We start from the raw sequence: 20,185 nt of genomic DNA on the forward strand, positions 1-20,185 counted from the left end.
ATTGAAGGTGTTTTTAAAACTGAAGAAGAGTAATGATTTGTGCATTAAGTTGTTTGTTAACAGTCTTTAAAAAAAATTTCTACTGGACAAGAGGAATCATTGCTATCATTACTGTTGAATTCCTTGTAGATTTAGAGTTGACAACAGGCCAAAAAAGGGCAATAAATCAGAATTCTGAAAGGCAGCCTAACACAGAATTAACTAAGTGCAAAAAACTCTTGCTATGGACAAGAGCAACTTTTTTTTTTAACCTGTCTTGTTAAGAATATGATTCCTTAAATGCTAAAGGATTTGCTTTACTTCATACATTTGAGTTACTTAGTAAAGTAACTGCTGTATTTAGCTTCAATACTGTATTTGCTTATAAAGTTAACTGCAAAAAACCTGACCAACAGACCATGTTGCACTGTTCAGAATTATGCAGCTCTAGGCTGTTCTTATTTTTACTTTTCTCTCCAAAACGTTGTATGTATTTTGGCTATATGTCATCCTTGGTGCAGGCTGTACAATAGCATTGATGACAGTGGTAGGATCTAATGCACTTTGTGATGTCCATAAGGGAACCCAAAGGCTGTCATGCTCAGGAGGTGTCCTGAGAGCTGAGACAGATGATGAAGAGCTGTTCTGGGAGGAATTATAGAATCCTTAAGGTAGGAAGGGACCTTCAGAGATCACCAATCCAACCCCGCTACACATGCAGGGTTACCTAGAGCAGGGTGGCACAGAGCTGCGTCCAAGCAGGTTTTGAAGATCTCTAGAGAAAGAGACTCTACAACTTCTCTTGGCAGCCTCTTCCAGGGTTCTGTCACCCTCACTGTTAAGAAATTTTTCCTTAAGTTCCTGTGGAACTTTAGTGCTTGGGACACCGCTAATTCTAGGTTTCCAAATGGACTCGGTGCCACTGATTGCCAACCTCTGCGCTCTGCCATGCAACCAGTTCGCAATCTACCTCTCTGTCCACTAATCTCTCCCACACCTCCGGAGCTTGTCCAGGAGGATGTTGGGATGGATGGTGTCAAAAGCCTTGCCAAAGGAAAGCAGGGTCTTATTGGATTAGACAGAAAAAAAGTACCTTGGAATGTATGGATGTGTTTTTTTGGCTTGTTGATTAGTGAATGCACTTGGAATGTAGCTCTTCCCCAATCACGGTGGAGAGAAACCACTTGGTAATTGCTCTATTTCCTTCAGGTTAGGGCAGAGGGAAGCTGAAATTGAAACATCCAGTGTTTATTTTCGCTTTTGGGGCATGACTCCCAGATGATGATCTCAAGTTCAAACTCTCTGAAGCCATTGTGTTTTACTTTATCTGTCAAATAGAATTTGACATTATAATGCCAAATTATAATAGCTCATTACAATGTTGCTATTGGGCATAAATGCTTGAGGATAATGTATCCATCCCACAAGAACAGGCTAAAGGTATCGCATTGTTTGGCTGTGTTTTAGGATTGCTTTTCTATTTGCACTATCTTTTCTTTAAATAAGACTTAAAGAGGGTATTATAATCCAGAACTGTTATTACTTTTTAGTTGTTGTTGAAAGACAAAGCCTTGATTAGTTTGTGGTTCATAAGGACAATTTTTTTAAGGATTAGACTAATTCAAAGCAGTATCTAATTCAAAGCAGTATATTACATGTTTTTGTCCTAAAATGAAGCATACAAAGAAAAGTTTGAATGCGGCATAGTTGTAAACCTGCCGCTAAAAATGGGTGCATCTGGTAGGTTGTGGCTTTTCATTCATCTTTGCCATAATCCTAAAGAGACTGTGACAGCTTTATAGGATTCTGATACTACTTAGTTCATTTGAAGTCAGGGTTGAGCTAGAGATGTACTTTTTGTTTTCTTTTTCCCAAGGTATTGAATTTCCTTAAATATTTGCAGCATTCTTCCCAATAAGAGTAGGAAATGAAGCCCAAGTATTTCCTCTGTGCAGCTGCACAGCTATTTTTTGTTTATTGCTTTAGAAATCTAAATGACACAAATGTTTTCTTATTATGTAATTAACTGGAACCAGGTATCTGAATATCACTGTGAATATCTGATATATTTATATGTATACACACGCTCAGTTAATTTCCATAGTGCTTTTTCATCAAGAGACATTTAAAGGGATGCAGCGCAGAAATGGCTGATGATTAATTGCATGTTGTGATGGACTGGAGACCTGGGGAAGAGACTGCTTAGGTATGCAAAAAGACCTGATTCATGAGATTAAAGGCTTCCATTCCTCTAATTCAAGTAATGATGCCCAGCAGGAAAAGGTGGTCCAGATGGTCATCTGCAGCTACTAACAGTCTTCTGGGTAAATATCTAAAGCTGCAAAATATCTGTAGTAGCTGGCGAGTGTGAGTGTCCTGCCTGCAAACACTGGAGGGAGTTTAATAACATATTTTGCAAAGGAGATCTCTGAAATAAATAAAATGTAGATTACAGGAGGAGGGCGAAAAATGAAAGGGGGAAAAAAGTGAAGAAATAACTTTATGTAAAAAGGATTTAAAAGAACAGTCAAGCAGTTTCCACCATTGCAAAATTAATGCTAAAGTACTTGTTTATTTCATGCAGTATTTACTGTGGTTTTCATATGGAGAGGCTGACAGCTCCCTTCAAAAGTAGTATAGCTGCTTATTAGACTTTAGTAAAGATGGTTTCATCTCTTATGAATAAATAAAAATGTATGAACAAGAATTCCCTGGGCATGTGCAAAGATGATCATTCTCTCTGGTCAGCACTGCTGCTGATTGTGTGGAATCCCTAAGCATTTGTCATCAGATGAAACTATATATTTATAAAATCAGCTTGAATATAGTTTTTGTTAATCTAAATCACTTGACAAATATTTTTAAAATAAAACGGTGTCTGTTGCAAACTAGACCAAAACCACTTTTTAGAAGTGTGTCATTTCCCAAGAAAGACAACCTTGTCTTCATACAGTTTAGCGTGCAATTCGGTCTGTCCTGGATTAAGTGTTTCTTTTTTTCTTTTTTGGTTATTAAGACACTGATTCTTGTTCTTCCCCTAGTCTCCATGGAAAATGATGGTCTCTTAAACCTTCTATTTTTTTTACCCCAGGCCCATGCAGATGGCTTTGCAGTAAGGGCTGCTGATTAATGTGCAGAATGGCCACCTGTGGTCTGCATAAAAACCTAATCTAGTCTAATCAGATTTATAGAAGAATATTTCATATTAATCGGTAACATTATATTTAAATTAAGAGCAGGAGAACACTGAATCAATTGCATACAAAATGCAAACTGGGTTTGTGTAGCTTTCTATCTATAAGAAAATAAACTTATTAGGAGCATGGTCCTTTTCAGACACAGCTGCCGTTATGCCTGGGCACATGCAGTCCTAGCTGCCGGAGTGCAATGGGAGATGGGTCTTGCTGAAATTATTCTGCTGTTTGGGCAGCAAAGCTATGGTTTTCCCTTCCCCTCCCCCTGCCTTGTTTCGGGTTTCCCTCCCTCTTCCCCCAGAGCAATCCGAGATAAGCAGATTAATATGTGGGATAGCTCCTCTTGGTTGCTCTGTGCAGCCTTTCTAGCTCTTTGTAGCCAGTTGGACTTGTTAGGAGGAGCCAACCGATTGCCTGCTTCCTGGGCTCAGTTTCATAAAAGATAGCACAGCATGCGTGAGCACGATTACTGCAGCTGCAGTAATCCAGAGGCCTGTCAGTTCCTGACTCTGTGCATGTTTATTCCTCCTTGTCTTATAATATTGCACTGGAATTTCCTGTCTTAGATAGTTTGCTATTGCATCTTCAGGAGTCTGTGAGTAATTCTGACTTTTTCAACTCTCAGTTACTTAGATGCTGTAAGCAGGAATGCTTGTGTTTGGGAAGTAGTGCATTAGCAGCCAACACCGGAGACTCTGCGCTGTGTTAGATGAAAGACAGTTAACCTTGCAGCTCTTCTCTGGCTGGGGTTAACCCGGCTTCATGCTGCTGCATGTGCTCAATGAGTCTGGGGCTCATCCCTTTCTGGAGAGGGATGTTTTTGACCTCTATATTCCCTATACTTCTATTAAAAAAAAAAAAAAAAAACTGCTGATGTTGATTTACACCTTATTTGTGTCTAGTCTAGGCATATAGAGGCTTACAAAGTATACAAAAATGTACAAGGTGTGAAATATGTAGGAATGCACAAAAATATGAGTTGACAGCATGAAAAGAAATGCCCTTCTTGCTTGCTTTTTTTCTCCTTCCCCCCAGCTCCTCTAAATAGCAACAGCCATAAAAAGCAGGGCAGTATTAACATGGAGTAGTTGGTACATTTGTCAAGCTTTACTGGGTTGGGGTTGTGTTTGTTTTGTTATGCTCTTTCCTTGATCTCACGGAGCTGTTTATGTAGCAAACCAAGTGCTGGCGCTTACTCTTGTAACCCAATAGCAGCGAGCTGAAGCAGTGGGAAACGCCGCTCGGGATCGGCAGGTTTAATCAGATGGCGCTATCGCAGTGACTCCCTCCTCGGCTTCCTGGGATTGTGCCGCGCTGCTCCGGTGCGAGCGAGGCTTAAAACAATGGAGCAGCCGATGGAAAGCGGGCGGTAAAAGCCAGCGGGCTCCGGTGCTCTGCATCCCTGCAGCAGACGCTGCAAGGTCACACTCGCTGCCATGTGCGTGTTGGTTCACGCAGGGACCTTTTCCCATTGCTTGCTTTTCCAATGGAAACACCACTGCACGGTGTGATGCAAGAAAGCCAGCGCTGGTGGGTAAATAGCTGGGGTTGCACTGAGTACATACTTGCTGCTAGAAGGATTATTTAAGCCTATGCTCTTTCCTATTAGCTTTCCTTTATTGGAGCTCTAGCTTTTCGGACGGATTTATGTGAGTAAATGGTTTTAAAGTAGTACGTGTTGCTCAGAGAGCTGATTCGTTCTAATAATAATTATGACTTCTGGGGTTGTAAAATGCATTTGTGGAACTTCTGCAATATCTCTTTTTTGTTAGCAAAAGAACTGTTTTTCAGCCTGTAGTAAGAAAATAGGAATGAACTTTAGAAGTACATTTATATTCTATTGTTGAATAACGATTTTATGTTGCTTTAAAACATAAAAATGTAGCCAAATACTGTTTTTTTAGCTACTGATTTTATGGTTAATAATGAAGTAAAACAATTTCTTGGGTATTAGCAGCTTTATGCTTATGAAACTTCTTTTTTATAAGTATATGTGTGCATCTTCAAATACTCCATTACATGTAGTGTGTCCTGTAGTGAATGTGATAGTACCGCTTTCATGTTTTATACTGTAACACATAGAATTAAGATTAAAGTGACTATAATAATAAAAAAGAAGCTAAGATACTAGTGATATGTCCGCAATCACTTTAGTTACATGTAGACTAGCAAAATAAATTGAATTCCTCTAAATGGTTTTATGAAATTAAACAGGAGACTTTTTTTTGTTTTATTCAGATAGCATTCAAAATAACTTTCACCAGCCTTACCTTTAACTGTCAAGTATAACAAATATATGTGTAATGTAAAACTTTACAAACGTGGTGAAAGTCCCGTGGCTGAGAAGGCATGTGTTTAGGGAGACCCTGCAGGTTAGGGGGGCGGAAACCAGCTTATGCTATGCCTGTTTCTGAAATAAAGCCCAGGTAGGTTTCTTAGATGTTACTTAGATGAATGGTACTTACAACGTATGCACAACACAAGGAAGCGACTTGGGGAGGAATTTAGTTTGGAGCGTGATGTGGAATTGCGGGCTGAGCAGTCACGTGGCTGTCACTTTATCAATGAATATCTCTGCCTTGAATTTTTTTTTTTTAAATTGAGTCAGGATATTAACACCTAAAGGTGTTAGTTTTGTGTCTCCGTGCTCAGCCAAAATGACACACGCTAATCTATGGGGAAGAAACCTTGAGTATATTTAAAGTGCATTTCTGAAGGTAGTGTATATGCTATAATCCCAAAAGGAATAATACGGATAACAGTTTGTCTGCAGTAACCGAGTCCATGCGCTGTTCCAGTGCTGTGGATACCATGTTTCCAGGAACTGCAACGTAATCTATTTATAATTCGATAGGTGCGATGTGGAATCCAGCACTGCGAGCGGCGCCCACGGCTGCATCAAAGCTCCTTTGTGCTGGACGCTGTTCAAACAAGTAGTCAAAGGCGGTCCCTGCCCTCGAGAGATTCTAAGCTAAACAGGATGGTAGACGCAGGGTGGAAGTGCGCACAGATTAAACATAACTTGCTGCGACTGGCCCAAGGTTAGGAGGGAATAAAAGCCTAGGACAGGGCTGCAGGATAGTGTGGCTGTAGAAGCATCCATGGCAAAGAGCTTGGGTGGTGGAGGACACCCTTAGGCCTTAGCCTGTTTGATCCCAGCGGCATGTAGATAGGTTGTGTACATTGGGTGGTGGCCCTTGGGCATGATGTGGCACTTGTGCGTGTCCAGTGCTGCTGCTCTTCCTGAGCCCCGACCCGTGGCTCCGTGCGTCCTTGGCAGCAATGGCTCTGCCAGATGGAAAGTTTTTGCTTTCTCTAGTGCTAAATGTTTTTTTCTGTTATTGTACATCCACCTCAGTTCAGGGAACTGAATCTTCCAGAACTGTTAAAAGCGTTTGCCCAGCTCTTCTGTGAGATTTTCAGACTTGCATCTTTCTTTAAAACACTCCAAAGGTGTGTGTGTGTGGGTTTTTTTTTTTTTTTTCTCTCTCTCTTGTGCAGGAAACTTAACTTGCAGAAAAGCTGGGGGGATGCATACACATGCTGTAGCTTGGGCTATCTTGAGTCTTACTGGCTGAGTTGCAGACATTAGTGTTTGGAGTGAACAGATAAAATTTAACACTTGTTCGTCTGCTAAATGTAAGGCTGATATGAAGGGATAGCATTAAATGCTTTTGTATGGAATTTGGGAGATCTTCAAGAAACACAAAATAAAACCCCAGACCCCTTGAAACTTCCCTTTAATATGGTCTAATACTTTGCTAGTTAATTAGCAGTGTAAATTCATGTATCCAGTCGGATGATTAATACGAAAACTCGGTAGCATGCCGCACGGTGGATATTTTTGCGGCCCCTTTGCTCACGAGCACGGGGGCAGTGCCTGCTGGCCGCAGTGTGTGCCGCTGCTCGTGCCCGACGCGCTCCTGGCTGAGCGGTCGGCCGCCCTCCGCCTGCAGCGCGCCTCTTCCCCGCTCTGCGCCAGATGTCCCCTGTGCAAAGAACCCCCTGCCCCCAAACGGAGAAGCAGAAAAACAAGGTCTGTCTTCTGCGAATGGTCCCCGCTTAATCCCCGGCATGCGGCTGGTGCCTGTCCCGCAGGCAGGCCCCCCGTGTGGGCGCCTGACAGGGAATTGATCCTAAAACAGTGCTGAAGGGCACAGATCATCGCTTAGCAGGGCGGCTAGTGCCTGTCCTGCTTCTGCTAATAACGTGTGGCAGCTCCGGGAGTTGGGCACGGGGCAGAATTAGCGGGGGATCTGACAGGGCCTTCTGTTCCTGTTGCTATGTAATATTATTTGAATGATAATAGTAAGTGACTGAGTCAGGCGCTGCCCATTGCGGGAGTAAATACTCTGGTGTTCCTTGGTTTAACAGTTGGAAAATCCTTTTGCTTCACAGAGGAGCGTAGGGGTATCCCTGGACTCTTTGGATTTAGTGTTATCATCCTTCACACTAGTAATATTGAGCTTATATGGAGAAATCTGCAGTTTTCAAGAAAGAATGGATTTTCGCTTTGCCTAAAGGTACACCAAACTTTTTTTTTTGTTTGCAATGGTGATCTATTTACATTTCTGAATTACGTACAATATAAAATATATTTTAGGACTTGTAAATAAGTAGTTTAAACAATGTGTTCTTCATCTTTTTTTAATGTGTAATCACATTGATACAGTAAGGTATTAAATCTTTATATCCTCTTAAGACTGTAGAAATATATCTGTAATATCTGTGTATTTCAGTAGTTTGCTTGTCACGTGTAAAAATGTCCATGGGGAAACTCGGGGGAAAAGTAAAGCAGTTCCAGCTGTTATACTTAGGAATTAGAAGGAACCAAATGGTTAAAAATGGAAATGCTGAAGTTCAAATTGGTAGTTTGAAAGAATGTGGTAAAGATGTCTTTAAAACAGTATTTTATACTTTTAAACTAAGTATGCGATGTGGTTTTGTTTGTGTAGGGACGGGAGATACACTTTGCCTAATATTATTGAGCCAGCTTTTATCTAGTTGTCTCATTTTGTCTTCATGGGAACTTTTCCACTTTATGGGAACTTGAGGCACTTCTGTGGTGAATGTTTTGATGCTAAATTACTCTTCAAAGTTGTGGGTGTGGATGTTTGTTGTAGGTGAGCATTTACACTTGTATATATGTTGAAAGTGCCTTAAGCAGAACCTGTATAGATTATTTACATTTTGGAGGTCGGTGATAGGATTTTTATGATTTCCTTGTGTCAGGATGTGGGTTTTGTGCATCTGGAAAAGTAGTTAGTCTGTGTTCCAGCTTGTTTTTCTCAAATGAAAATACTGATACTCAAAGTAGGAAATAAATGTATTAATTTTGGGGGGCTCTTATTATCAATACCAGTAACATAGAGCCTGGATCCTGTGTGGTGAATTCAGTGTTCTGTGCACGAGAAATTATCTTTTTTGAAATAATTTGCTCACAGGTCTTACCCGTGAGTGAACTGAGAGCTACAAAAGCTCTGCTTGGCTCTCGCAATCTGAATTGCGGCCCGCAGAGATGGCCCGTCCACTTTCTTGGTGCATCGTATCTTGACTAGGATCTCATCTTCTCTCTGTCTCTGCCAAACTTAGACCAGAGCTTGTTTGAAGTGCTGCGTCGGGGGCGCTGGGTCCGGACTGCAGCTATGCTCTTTGGAGGCTGTTGCAACTCGGAAATGAAATAATTCCAGTTCAGTGATGGATTTGAAAAGATGATAAAAGGAGAGGGACAGCTGTGTGTGGATTAGGAATTAGTGCAGTTTTTTTTGGCTGTGGATAATGAGCATTTTCTCTGTGTGCCTGTGTGTTTGTAGGTGGCTTCAGGGCCGGTTTGGAGCTGGGGATCTGAAAGAGAGGTGGCTTTATGGCCGGTGGTAAACACGGGCTTAGGCGGGAAGCTCCTCGAGCTTCCCGAGTTTGCTGTGGAAATGCTGCTGGAAAAGCTTAAAAGCTGTTTTATGCCTAACTTTGCAGGAAAACAAGAGCTTTGAGACCTGAAGGATGTGTATTCCCCAGGACCAGATTCACTGGATCCATGCTTGACTGGGGCTGTCTTTATCACCAACAGCTCTCCTATATCTTAAGCGCTCTGAGGTAGCAGAGAGGAATGCTGCTGATCTTGTTTTGCTGAATCTTAATATGCAACTTTCCACATCTTCGGTGATAGCTGTATTTTCCATGTGGTCAAACCTTTTTGCAGATGCTTTTATATATTTGTGTATCTTTATTTCTCTCTTAGAGATTTGAAAATGTAGGCCCTATATACTTTGAATATCATATATATAATATATATAAAAAATGATATGCCAGCAAACTAGAGCCGGCTTACAAAAATTCAAAGCATTCATATATATTTTGGTCATGTGAATGGTTTTGTTTGTGATCTTAAAATCATAAGATTAATTTATGAGGAAAATAAGTATCAAAACTATTTTTTTGTTCTTTTTTTAATCCAACATTTAAAGTTAGGTTGAAATGATTTCTGTATCCTACTGTCTTGGGATCTGAGCCTTCTCCTTCTCCTCCCCCAGCTTTTTGAGATCTGGGCATTAATGTGGCAGAGTGTTTCATTAATTTATAGGCAGTGAGTTTGCATTATATCCTGCTACCCTCTTTTTCATGTTTTATGGGAAATGCTACAGAAAAGACATTCTTATCAGAATGTGTTTTCTACTTGGTTTCTCTTGTAATACACATCTCAACACAAGAGTAGTGTGAAGAGTAGATGTTTAAAGTATATGTGCACATCACCACAGAGAGAAGCTGCAAAAAAACCAAATTACACTTGAAACCACTTTTAAATTAGATCAAGCCCCTGTCTCTAATATTTTTGCCTTTCATAATCTGAACGCTTTATGCAGCTTCTAGACTCAACTCACATGGAGGTTTTGAACATCTGTGGCTCATCCCCTTAAACAGATGGTGAAATCTGTGATGTCCCAGGCATTTGCGATGCAACATGGTGTTTGGCACAAATGTGTTTGTACATCCACCTCTCTTCTGACCATCAAAATGATTGGCCTTACTCCAGCCTTTTGGTATATGAAATGTCTAGCTGTGTGTCACTCTTGGGCTTGAGGGGTGTAAAATCTGTTACTGGCCTCTCATCTCCGTATGGATGCTTCCTAGCAAGACACTTGATTACGAAGAGAGGAGAATTTGTTAATTACTGACTAACTTTTTTACGGTAAGTTCTCATATAGCAGAGATAGCACAGCATTGTAGCTTAAACAGTCAGTTAACCTCTAAAGACCTGAAAGATGAAATACAGCACATTTGCTTCAATTTGGGAGGTATAGGATTATCTGCCTAATGCCCAGATAATCCTTTTTTTTTTTTTTTTTTAATTCAAATAGAAATCACTTTGAAAAAACACCTATTGCTCTGGATAATCTGTTCAAGTTTATTTTGAAGACAGCTACTATGGATGACAAAACACAGTGCGAGGACATAAAGGCCAGTCCTTCTCCCAGAGACAACAGCGAGATCCTGTACGGAAACGTTCAGGTGGCCTTGTCACGAACCTGGCTGTGGGAATAGTAAGTTAGGATGGGGTAAGCCAAGGCGCTGCAATGCTGAAATTCCCCCCGGAGTACACCGTGGACTGATCAAATGGCACCTTGGTGTCAATTCCTCACGCAGGAGGAGCGATAGAGGATGGCATCTAAAATCCACATATAAGTAATGCTAGAAAAGACTAAAATGGAGGAGATTGGCTATAGGGCCTTCCATCATCTCCAGGCTAATATGCAACATAAACTGTGATAGCAGGAAGGGAGGTGGGAGGCAAAGGAGGAAACTGATTTTAGACAATTTAATAGTTAGCAAAATTTGTTGGAGTGGTAGGTAGTATGGGAAAGAGGGTGAAAAGAGGTATGAAATAAGCCTTTCAGAAGCTATTAATTGAAAAAATAGGAAATGTCTTCTACTTCAGCAGTGTGTTGAATTAAGAGACTTGAAGAGAAAATTTTATGACTCAAAGTGTGTTTGTGTTTTTTTTTTTTTTTTTTTTTTTTTTTTTTTTTTTTTCCTCCTCTCCTCTCTCTCCCTGGAGGTCTTATATTAGCTGCATCATGAAGTACTGCACTTACATGCTGTTTTAAGGGGTGATGATGGTGGAAAGAAAAGCTTATTTTTGGAAGATAATTTCTTGTGGTTTCAGCTACTGGCTCTTATTCTATCCTTTAGTAAGTCTTATTACATTTCAAAATCAAAATATCACCTTCCAAGTCTGTTACTAATGTGTGATAAAATCATTGTAAGTGTTTTCCGGTGCTGGCAAAGATTCCAGTGTGCTTAATATAATCCCTGGTTTTAAATATTCTTAATCCTTTTAAATTATATGGAGCGTTTCCTCAAAAATTTCACTTTTGGTCTGCAGTTTGTCATCCTCGGAAGTTTTCATGCGCTCATTGCAGTTGTCATTTTCAGAGCTATTCTCTGCTTTACCACGTGTGTTGTATTAATAGTAAGATAATCTGTTCTGGAAAATATGTACTTATAGTCTTCTGCATTTGTTCTTCCTAAAAGTCTGCTCTTCAGAGTTTTTTGAACAGTGAAACTTTAGTTGGCCACTAAAAATGGTAACTATTTTTATGATAGTAAACAAAGTCTGTGTTTGCAGGTTTGTGGGTGGCCTCTTTGTTTCTTGTTTTTGTTTTCCGAGCTGGGGCGTGTGCGAAGCTGCTGCGTGGGAATCCTTTGTAAATCACAGCAAGGTCAGTCTGGCCTCGTGTCCAGACCCATGCGAGGCTGCTCCGGATGCTGTAGCCATAAAACAATTATTTATTTATTTATTTATTTATTGGTGTGGTCGATAGTGTCCACAATCTTGGTGGAACGGTGCTTTTTGGCAGCCCATCAGTGAAAAGGTCCCACAGCTCCGGCTGCCACTGGAACACTGCGATGGGCACCGTGCTTGCTGTTCCAGTGGGAGATCTTCCTCTCCAGGGCAGCTCTGGGGCTTTCTTTTGCGAAAAGACTTGAGGAAACTGAGTTAAAAGGATACGTTTCCATGGGAAGCTCTATCTGTACTTGGTGCTTGGTTTTACAACATATCAAAACAAGGTGAAGTGGAAGTTATGACCTTGACTCAACAAGATAATTCAAAATGCACAAGAAGTTAAGCATGTAATTCCACTGAAATCTATTAGCTTAAACAAAGCAATATTGTAGTACCTGAACCTTAAAAGTTTTAACTAAACGTGTGTGTGTGTGTGTATATACACACACCTTATTTTGGGTTGTCCTCTTTTAGTTTGAAGCCTGCTTAGTTTTTGCGCTTCATCTTTGTGATGATCCATGAGCAGTTTAATGAGGGAATTTCTTAAGAACTTTTTATTTGCTTAGGTTTTTCTACTGATCTGCTTTACCACATAGTATACCCAGTTAATTAAGTTAATCTAATGCTACCTATGTATTTTAATTTGGATATTTTTCTGGAGGGAATATCTTAACCTAGTGCTTTAGGTATCTAGTTAATAAGCCTGTAAAATCAAAAATTCAAAATCCAGATTGACTCCTTAGGAAACCTAGAGGAAAACCATTGTTCATGGATTAACTCCCTCAAGAAACATTAGACAAATGTGAACAGAGAAATACTTTCGGCTGATTAAAAAAAATTATCACCAGACAAAATTATCATTCTTGCCTTGTGGCCACTATTGAATGTCTGAAATATATGGGCGATGCTTTGTGCATAATGTCTAGCTGAATATTTTAAGTGTGCTCTGCTTTGTGATGGTCTGATATTCACTAATGAATGAATTAAAGGACAGTTGAATTGAGGCAAGTGATCATTTTGATAAAATGACAATTTATCAGACTATACCGGCTTCATTATTATTCCCTTTTTTCTCTTTCCCAGATGCTACTTCTATTCATTTTCTCATCACTCAGATTTGTAAGTGATCGAGTGTCAAACTGTAATTTTGGAATTCAATTATACTGTATATAAAATTTGGTGAAATATCTTATATAAGATCATATAAATTATCAAATAGCAAATAACCCTTTTTAAAAGTAGAATACTGAAAACCATTTATACTGAAACCATTTATAATACTAATCTGTTCATGCATTACATTTTACACTGGATCATTCCAAAAGCTCTAGATTTGAAAGAAGCAGTTTCACAGCATGGCTTTCTGCAGTAGTCAGGCTGAAGAAAACAGAAATGTAAAACAGCATTAGGTTGATGGTTTTTCAGCCTGATTTTGCTAAGGATCTTGGAAATCAAAACACAGGTTTTGATTTTGAAACTCGAGCTTTGCTTCTGTCAGTTGCCTCTGTGCGCCCCTGGGTGCCAGGATGGGATGTTGGCTGCATTGGCTGCCCCCAGGGCAGCTTCTGTTGGGCTCCGTGCAAGTCCAGGGTCAGTCTGGGTTTTTCTAGGTGAGTTCTGTTGTATTTGGAACACAAGAAGTGTTGGACACAATCTGGTCCTTGCCTTTGGCGACCTCTCAGGCTGCACCTTTGCCTAATGATGGACCACATTGATACACACCCTACTTAGCTCTCTTCCTGAATCAGTTAGCTTCTCTCTTAATCTTCTCCTACACGATTACTTTCACTCCCCAGTTTATTGCCATGTTTGGTTATGCTTTAGTACTAGACTTGGTGGAAAAACAAGATAAATCCTGTAATAACGTTGAGAGTCTTGTACTCGCCCTGTGTTTCAGATTGCCATCTGTGCCGACTGCTGATTTCCAGTGCTAATGTGCTCCAGTATCCTGTGTGTGTGATGTGTGTGGCCATTCTCAGCCCATCCAAGTCCTTTGAGAGCCGGGCCCCTTCAGTATATGTCATTTTTTCCTCCAGATGTTTCTTATCTGGGAAGTTTCATAGGGATAACAGAAAGCAACTTAGATCACCTTCTCCCAGCTCACTGAACCCAGTGGCCAACCTGTCTCTCAAAAATTCAGATTACAGGAAGCATCTGCTAAGGAGAATTTTGCTCCAAACACCTGAAGTTTATCAAAATTTGACAGCAACCAAAAATAGGTTCTCGCCTGAAGAAGAGTCCAGCTCGGTGACTGGACAAGGCCCTCAGAAGAGACAGGGCCAGGCCCTCCCATGGGCAGATTCCCAGCAAGGAAGCGGTGGCAGCTGTGACGGTGCTTGTCCCTTTGCTTTCTCCTGTAGCTGGAGATTTGTGCCCTTGCCTTACACCAGCCCGGGTGTGATGAGCATCGTATGGCAAGGGATATATATATCTGCAGACCCCCAGTAGAGCTGCCTGAGATGCAGCTGAGCATCTGGATCCTGCCTTTCCAGAGGGCTTTTTCCAAATCAGGTTTAGCATTCCCCTCTGCTTCACAGTCATCTGGCTTCAATCCAATTTCTTGGAAAATGGTTCTCATGTGCACTGGGCAGATTCTGTACAGAAAGGAGTTTTGCCCCTTTCAGATACAGGCATTTAAGGGAGCATAATAGTTTTAAATTATTATTATTCCAAGTTTAAATGCTGGTATTAAGGTTTGCTAGACAAGCCTCAATGAAAAGGTGGTGGTGCTGTTCCACGTACAAAAATATTCTTAAAAGCTTTGCACAGCATCTCAGAACAAGTTAAAGTTATAAATTCATGTTTAAGATTAATCTCTCATAGCAATTTTGTAAGGTAGATGTGCAAATGTTATGTAAATGTTATGTTCAGTACCATTGTTTAGGTACTTGATTTGTTTTTGTTAGAACATTTTTAAAAAAGAAAATTGTGTTTATCCCATTTTGTGTTCTCAGAATCTGTCTAAGGGTAGTGGAATGTAACAATAGAGAGAGCTTGGTTAAATGAGCTCCTCTTTCAGTCAAGCAGTGTATGAAACTACCTTTCACTCTTTGTCTGGAATTTAATTCCTTTGGAGGAAAAAAAAAATCCACATGACTTTTCATAAGGAAAAACTCCCTTGGCTCTTCATAATGAAAGAGGGACAAAAAGTTCTCAGAATATGGACGCAGGCAAGCTAGGAAACCATTTACAAAATAAGTTTGAAAAAAACGTAAATGCCTCTGGCTGCACCCAGGTATTGCGAACAGTTTTCAGAACAGTATTCTGTTCATAAAATATGGTGTTTTACAACAAGTAACAGGGGAGCCCTGACCCAGGCCGGGGAAGATGAGGACAAACAAGTGAAAGAAAGAAGATGTATCCGAGTTTATCCCCAAAGACTTTGTAGAGCAAAGGTTATTTTCATTAAGGAATGTACCTGCTGAATGAGCGAACGTGCTACTTGCTGATGAAAGTTAAAACCTCTGCATATTTTAGTGTGTATTTCTAAGGTAAAAATACACAACACTGTGTTGAGAGGAATGTAATGGTAAATAGTTGGGTATTTACCTATGGCGGAGTGTGAGTACTGCCTAGTTTGTTCTTTTCTTTCGTTGTTCCTGCATTGAAAGTTTGGGCCCTGCACAGCTGCTGGCACTTGGGGTTTCACACTGCTCTCTGTGCTCCCCGTGGCTAACACTTTTGACTATTCGAAACAATGGGGATTTATAAGTGGGAACGTGTGTGACAGGCTTCTGAGCTGGTAGCAAATGTGCATATATTAAAATATGCTTTACGTGTTTGCATTAAAAATCATGGGTATTCAAGGTGTGATGGAGTGAAATAGAAAATAGAATGAGTGACTCTGCAGAGCACGATGATCTTTCCAGAGATCCTTGTCATACAAACCAGTTGGCAGAAGCAACTGAGGCTCTTAATCTGTGCATCAGCTACCAGCCACGTTTTGCTAGATTTTTTTGCAAGTGTTGTGCTATTTTTTTTTCCCTTTCTGTTCAGCAGCAGGACAAAGTGTCCCAGAGGGACAGCTGTAGTAATTGTCTACGTAGCCATCACAGGAATTGGGTAGGGTTCCTTGGTTCCTTTCAGGCTTGGATGGCTGACATCTCCCTTCATCAGTAAAATAGCTGGAGCTACCAGTACTCCAGTTTGTCTGAAGCCAAGATACAAGGAGATGCTTGGTGGTTTGGGAAAGTATTACATCTCGGGAAAAGCCTGACTAAGTGTCCCATTTTAAAATTACTTTGCAACATCACTGGTATTTATTTTGTCTCTTTAATAAATAGTCTTATTGGCTTTTTAAATCAAATCTGCAATGGTCAGAATAATAGAACAAAGCAAACTCTGCCCTCATCTAACAATAAGATTCTTTTTTGAAGGGAATCAAGTAAAACAATGAAAGTTTAAAACAGGAACCCATGTTTCTGCGGTGGTTATTGGAATCACTAGCTTTTTTTCCCCTCCTTTCTTCATCCATGCCAACCCTCTTCATCAAATACTCAGCAAAGTATCTTTATTAGGCTTGTGCCAGAGAACTTTCATCCTATTTTGATTTGGCTCTTGCTGTGTTCTATGGACTGTGACCCTTTACGAAGAGCAGCATAGAGCTGTGCTCCAGTGCAAAGAGGTAAAACCTCAGAACCTCCTGTGAGCCCTTTCGAAGTGGGAAGCCATCTCAGCTGGTGTTTATTTAGCAGCAAAACTACTTGTAGAAATGAAAGTAGGATCTAGCAGAGCTGAAAATTATTGGAGCATTTTCCTTGGGGCAGTAAATGCCATGGGGTGAGACATTCATTTTAAGTTTATACGCCAGGTGTCTTTAGGGATTACTTCTTCATATTTCATTGTGCGAATATGGATTGAAGTACTTGAAAGGCTTGGTCTATAGGTAACAATGCTGATCATGTTTAGATTATCCTACTCCTTTTTCACTCTTACCCACTCAGAGAAGGTCAGATGTAGAATCTTCCCCTATTCTCCATAGTCCAACTGAGACCTGTCTAGAGTGTGAGAATGATGATTTGGGTAGAAGAGATTTGAGGGACTGAGAGATTATGCTTGGGAAGTGCATGTTTGCCTTGTTTCTGTCAGAGATACTCCTGAAAAATAGAAGAGCTTGGAGGAAACTTATTGGCGAAGGACATCCTAGTTAGTGAGGTCAGTTGGTGCCAATCAGTGCAGCAGAAGTGGTTTTAGCTGAGAGAAAACATAACACTCAGTGAGTCAAACCCGGGTCTCGGTGAGGATGACTGGTACCTCTCCTGAGAGTTTGCCATCAAAACTGTGAAACGGTAGATTTTGCTGTCAGGCAGATGGAGGGCTCAAGGTCGAGTAGGTCCTAATGAATGCATTCAGTGGGGTTGAGTGGGATAATCTGCCAAAGAAAAGGGCTTTGCCAAGGGCTCTGGCGCCCTGGGAGCTCTATGTGCTGCTTCATCTGTGCGCCAATTCTCCATTCTACGAAGAAGTTTCTCAAAGTCACTCAAGTGCTCTTAGGACTAATTATTTCTTTCTGCTATTGCTTTCTACTTTAAATGCACTGAGGAGAAAAAGTACTCCAAAAAAATTATCTGTCAATTCTTCTTCACAGCGAGGACTGTCTTAAATATTTAGCTTTATGTTTTGATGCTGCTGTGTCCCTAATTCCCTCTCTGACACAATGTACCTCTATATCACGTTGGAAATCCAGCCTCGAAGTTAGCTCTTATGCTGTAGGCTGAAAAATTGGGTGAAAGCTAGATAAAGTGTATGATATATTACAAGTGGGTGAAGAGCTAATGCTATAAGATGGAAAAGGAAATAAATGTTTTCTCAGGTGAGGTCAGCTCCTCAGAGTGAAAAATAGCCTTTTAATGACGGACAGGCACTAGGCAGTGCCTGGGAATCCTGTATTGCAGGAGTAAAGTAATTTTCAGTGCATGATGGAAGTGTGACTAGAAAGAGATGATTCGTGTTCTGTTGGCTGAGAATTGCACGTGATTTTCAGATTTCTCTAAGTCTTGCTTCAGTATTGAGTGGATGACCCTGTTCAGAATTGGCGTCATGGAAATGAGACTGCTTCCGTGTTTAAAACAAACTGACTGCTATGTTTTTTGAAATGAACTTTGGAGCCTTCTTTGTGGCGTGGTGAAGGAGCAGTCGGTAAAATGCAACTGAAATGGTAGTAGGTCTGGAAATGAGAGCTGTAGCCTACCTGAGGAGAGAAGGGGTTTCCTGTGAGTACACAGCACTGTCTGCAGCAGGTACGTTGTGAGTATAGTGCAGGTATGTGCTCATCTTTTAGTGCTCTCTAGAGACTGTATGCATTTCATCATGATAAATAGCAAAGGTGAGAGGAGTGCCTCAGAGATGCACGAAGCTGTGTTGCTTTCACTCTAAGTAAATCCTGTGGCAGCATAAACCGGGTAATACATTATATCCACTACCACCCAAATCAGTTGGGAGTACTTGTGAAGGTGAAATATATGGCATATAGAAATCTAGGGATGCTTAACCTGGAAGCAGAATTCAGTGAGGGGGAAGACTTCCAAAGAATGAGCAGAGATCAAGCAAGAAATTGAGAACTATGTTCCAGCCTGCAGACAGGACACTGCAAATGCAATTCAGACTTTAAATAGAATGCCTAGAGGTATGGTATTATGAAGCTTAGAGATCATAACTTTAGTCATATCTATGATGGAAAACAGTCTTTTTATTTATTTCTGTTTTTTCCTTTTTTGACCAGATCAGTAGAAGAAAATTGAAGGAAGCGGAGAGCGAAAATAAAAATAGTCTCAAACTAATTGCAAGCTAGGAATGAACGACGACTCACAAGCTAATGCAGACAATTGAGTTGTTAGCTTCAACACTTTAAAAGAAGGGATGCTGTTTGCCCTGAAACATAGCTGTGGATTGTGCTGGTGAAAAATGAGTCTGAAGAGCCCTGAGTGAGGGGAACGTGTGAGTTGCTCTGTACAGTTTGTGTTCTTCAGCTTTGCATTTCTGACTTTGGCTACACTCTGCCCGGGAAATTTTATTATGAGTAGAGATGCCTGCCAAGATAGTGCCATCTAGGGTGAAGCAAGAGAGCTCAGTATATAAAACTATAGAGCACAAACACTTTTGCCCGAGTAGTGTTTCACATTGATTTATTTTCAGCTCAGCTTGAGATGGTTTCTAAACTTGGCTGACTAAGCTGACTAAGTACCAGTGTATGTCTTCGAGTGCCTAGACCTGAGAACTCCCTTCCCACAAAAAAGGCACTGTTTTAGATTCACTTTAATCTCAAGATATCTTAAAGTGTGTGGAATTATGCTCTTTTTTAAAAAGTCTATTAATTGTCTATTTATACAGTTGGATGTATGGCTGAATTTTACATTTTTTTATGCTATAATAGACCTAATGACTATACATACTGGAAAAAGACATGCAAGAAGTTGGATATAGAAAGGTGCAGTTAAATTGAAGGTATTTATCTTGTTCCTCTTCCTGATAATTCAAGGTGTTTCTTGGGTACCTTTGACAGTGAAATCCTGAAAATTATTCATAACACAATCAAGCAGATCTGGTTTAGCCTCTATGGCTCACGGGCTTTTTAGTGTAACACAGATGAATAAGATAATGAGAAGTCACTATGGCAATCTAAAGAGAAAAATCCAGAGTAAATGTAAATTGTTCATTTACTTTTGGGTGGAATCTTTCACTTACATTACCCAGGTTTTACAAGTGTAGTTCAATATCAGTAACAATATAACTTCTAATATAGGTAGTAAAACTACTTTTGCTGTTTACCTCTCAGTAACTTGAAAATTAGTTTTAAGGGAAGATTCTCAAACTCTTTATATCCAAGTATGTCTATTCTCACAAATAGAAAGAATGTTCTTCCATCCCACATAGAATATTACTAGAAGGAAAAACATTTAAAAAAAAAATTCCACAAGAAAGAAGAAAAGAAGAGATCTTTCAGTATGGAAGATATTTATATTTATGATATAGTCAACATAAGTGGCTGCTCTTCACCTAATGGTGTGACTTATAAGTATCTAATTTTATAAGCAAGTGCTCTGTTATAGGAATTTTATGAATGCCAAGTTAACATGCCAGGTCGAGGAGGTGCTTGGTTAAATTATTTGTCAGAGTTTTCCAAATGACTCTGAAAAGGAGAACACAATTACCAGTGTTTATGTGCTTGGGACTGTTCAAAGCTGCCTTGCAAAACACTACTTGGGTCCTTCTGGATCTTTGGGTTGGCCTC

The 20,185-nt window shown here is 40.2% G+C and overlaps 1 long non-coding RNA gene across 2 annotated transcripts in view; it reads left to right on the plus strand.

Moving 5' to 3' along the window:
* The first annotated feature begins 4,670 nt into the window (after nucleotides 1-4,670).
* The window catches only part of LOC112945558, a 138,755-nt gene continuing 123,240 nt past the window's right edge, over nucleotides 4,671-20,185 (plus strand). For both annotated transcript variants that reach the window (XR_003249039.1, XR_003249038.1), the window contains exon 1: nucleotides 4,671-4,703. This is a non-coding gene — a long non-coding RNA (uncharacterized LOC112945558). The remainder of the gene's footprint in view (nucleotides 4,704-20,185) is intronic.

This window comes from Nothoprocta perdicaria, unplaced genomic scaffold (assembly GCF_003342845.1).
Source record: "Nothoprocta perdicaria isolate Ctin4 unplaced genomic scaffold, notPer1 scaffold_1, whole genome shotgun sequence".
NCBI classification, from domain to species: Eukaryota; Metazoa; Chordata; class Aves; order Tinamiformes; family Tinamidae; genus Nothoprocta; species Nothoprocta perdicaria.